Source organism: Alosa sapidissima, chromosome 9 (assembly GCF_018492685.1).
Source record: "Alosa sapidissima isolate fAloSap1 chromosome 9, fAloSap1.pri, whole genome shotgun sequence".
Classification (NCBI taxonomy): Eukaryota; Metazoa; Chordata; class Actinopteri; order Clupeiformes; family Clupeidae; genus Alosa; species Alosa sapidissima.
In genome coordinates this window covers 29,754,964-29,758,495 of record NC_055965.1, presented here as the reverse complement: position 1 = coordinate 29,758,495, position 3,532 = coordinate 29,754,964, and positions in this window count along the sequence as shown.

Sequence of the window (3,532 nt, the reverse complement as noted above, 5' to 3'; positions counted from 1 at the left end):
ACACACACACACACACACGAAGCACACTCGGCATGCCTTAATGGCTACACCCAAGTTCACGTACATGCACACACACACACACACAAAGAGTGCATTCATTTAACGTACGTCCCTCATTAGCTTGCGGCGCATCCTCCTCGCCCGCACCTACAAACCCCAAACAGCTCCTCTCCTCTTATAAACTTTACTCGGCCCCCTAATTACAAAATATACGCCAGCGTTCTGTAAAGCCCAACACTTCAGACTTGTTTAATGTGCGGCGAGCCTGAATCCCGTCCGTGATGGTTGGGAGTGTTCTCAGGGCAATGCATTTTAATTAATGGGGGTAAAACCGCAGAGAACCAGATGCACACGGTCGTTCTCTGTGTAATTTTGGCAAGAAACGTCTTTTTTATTGATTCCAGAAAAGCTCCCGTTTAGCTTCAGGCTCCGCAGAAATCCACAAGATGTGAAGCGCGCAAGGACTGAAGACAAAACCGCTCGCAACACGTTACAGGCAGCTTTTGCCTGTCTACGTAATACTTAAACATGTTTAACTATAAGTTATCCTATACTCACTCGAAATTACACATGATGTAAACGCCAATGCACTATATATTCGGCTCACACTAGGTAAATACTAGGCCTGCATTATGTCATGCTTATGAGGCCCAATTTAGGTAGATCTTAAACTAAACCAGTGATTACTGAATAAATTGTTTAAAACTATACATAAAATATATTTATAATAGAACATGCAATGGGGTTAAATATCCCCTGCATTCCCCAAATATTCGCTAAACTTCCTTGGCATACAAACAAGGGACACATAATGTCCCCGTCAAATTGTCCTTTAACAAATTTAATATAGGCCTATACGAAGTTATAATGTATGAATCTAATATCAGGAGGAAATAATAGTAATTTATTATTATTAGTAGTAGTAGTAGTATTTTTTTAGATGCGAGCGGAGAGAGTGGCGCGCTGATTCGGTCGGGAAGAACTCTGGCATGATCCTCCTGTAGACTCCAAAACAACAACAACGACATCAAACAAATAATGTATAAATAAAATGCTTAACAAATAACATTTATATGCATTGTATTTACCATGATTTACCATGTTGGATTTATTTTCCCACCATCACACAACTGCAGTGGACCGTGGCTACGTGGACACAAAGGAGCTCTGAAGAACAGGCAGCTCAGCTGAGTGGTAGCCTATTATAGTTGTACTCTGTTTCCCAATGAAGAAAAATATAAAGACTCTAGTTCTACACTATTCTGACATCGACCGATGCGTTTGCGTGTATGACCTTTTATCCATTGCTGTCGCATTTGGTGTCTGGCCTACAGAATGCCCATTGCTGTCATTTGTCGCCTTGTGACCTACAACTGGGGAGAGTATTTAAAACATTTATTTGATTTCTATTAGTATTAAAATTATACAAGTTTTGCCAATTAAAATATTGAAACTCTTGTAGTATAGGCCCTTGCATACAAGCCACGCGGAATGGGAAGGCCGAGTCGGGCCCTCGTGCGAAGCCGTCGGCAGTTCTCCTCACTAGCGTGGAAAAGGCGAGCATACGCGCACGCACTTCTCCAAAGCGCCCTCGCGCAGCCAATATCAGCTTTTCACATTCGCGACTTGTCGACAAAAATGAGCGAGACACTCTCTTGCTCCTGACCTTATCTGACCTCAGTGTTTCAGAATATTCTGCCAAAAGCCGGGGGCAGGAGGAAAAAGACACATAAATCACCCCAAAAGGCTATACAGATATGCTCCAGTGTGTGTTTTAAATAAAGAGTGTATCCAAAAAGTGAATAAATAGTGAACTAAATAACTATTAGTTTTTTCTGTCCTTCTGTGACCCGAGCGCCAGAAGGCCAGGCCGCGTGCAAACCACCAGCCCTGCTTCCCGAAAGTATAGCCTACAAAACCTAAACAAAGACGAAAACGGAGCCCTGGATCGACTGAGCCAAGCGGTCGTAAAGACAGAGAGAGAGAGAGGAGAAAAGAAAAGAGGGAAAAAAATCAACTTCAATTCTGCTCGGCTGGACTTTATTTTACATTCGCACTGTCGAGCTTGGCCCAAAAGCCAACCTGCGCTTAGGAAAATAAACATTTTACGTAGATGGCGTTTGAATGTCTGTGCTGGTTTAATTCACAACATCTGTGTGTTAGATTATAGGATTAAAATGACGTCAACAGAGGGAAAGCAGAATAACTTCTTTACATTCGCAATAGGTTGTGCTCCTCGGCCTCAACTGTGGGGATAATAATATGTGCATGTCTTTGTTTCACTCAGTGATGCAAATAGATGTAATTGTTTTACAGTGGACAATAGAAATGAATGGAGAGCACAGGTCACCTAGAAATAGGCCTCACGCTTTATTATCTTAACCGGGTTGACACTGACAAACACCACCGGCGCACGCTCTGATGGTGGCTTTGCTCACGCCAGTTAACCGTGAGTTGTCTACAACCTTGACGTCCCGCACCACGCCCCTTTAATAGTACTAGACTACTCTCTCTCTCTCTCTCTCTCTCTCATTCCACCAAACACAGATGTACAATAATATATAACGTTGTTAATTATACAAGCGTGGGCTACATTTTTCTCCGGAGTCCGAAGTAAACTCCGTCGTCGCGCAGGAGAAAAGCACTCGACATCGGCACGCCTCCTTACTTTTTTATATCAAACTGATATGAAGCCGCAGCGCCATTTTCCCCCCAAAGCATGTGCAGTGCGCCGCAGAAGGAGAAAATGTGTTCTGGAAAGGTGCCACAACTGGCGAGAGAGAAGGAGAGCGGGAGCGGGAAGGAGAGAGGGTATAGCGAAGCAAAAGAGCGGTTAACAGCAACGGACCGGACTGATATGGAACAAGCAGCACGCCACAGGGCAGGAGACAAAACAAAAACATACAAGTTCACGCGCCGCCCGGAAGCAATCGCGTTAAGATTTGTTACAAAAGTACAGTCGGAAAAAAAGACCTCAAACAAGGCAAACAACTGTCAAAATGGCGAGGTCGTCTTTTCTTTACCTGCGTGAGGCAGTAGGGTGAATACATAGCTCTACGGGAGAGAGTTTCGCCGGGAGAACGTGGTTGAGAAGTTGGGTGGAAGTTCGCTGAGCCGCTGCATGGCACTCTGCTCCGCGCGCTGCTGCGTCTGCGTGCGTCCCTTCACCCCCAAAGCCCGCGCGCACACACACACACACACATACACTCTCGCTCTCTCTCTCTCTCTCTCTCTCTCTGCGAGCCCGTTCGGCGCATAGAGACCCCGCCTCGACAGCCAGAAAGTGAAAGCTTAAACAAACTTTGATGAGAGGAAAAGTATTTCTCTCTCTTTCTCTCTCTCTCACTACCACACTAGACACAGAAACACACTACTGCCCAACATATTCTGTTCACAAACCAAAGCATTGTTGCCACTCTGCTTCCTTATTGCTGCAGTAAATTCACACTTGGATTTGACTTTGGATTGGAACAGATTCTCCCAGCAGAACTGCATTCAGGTTGAGTTATTATTTTAGAGATGTTGTATAAAA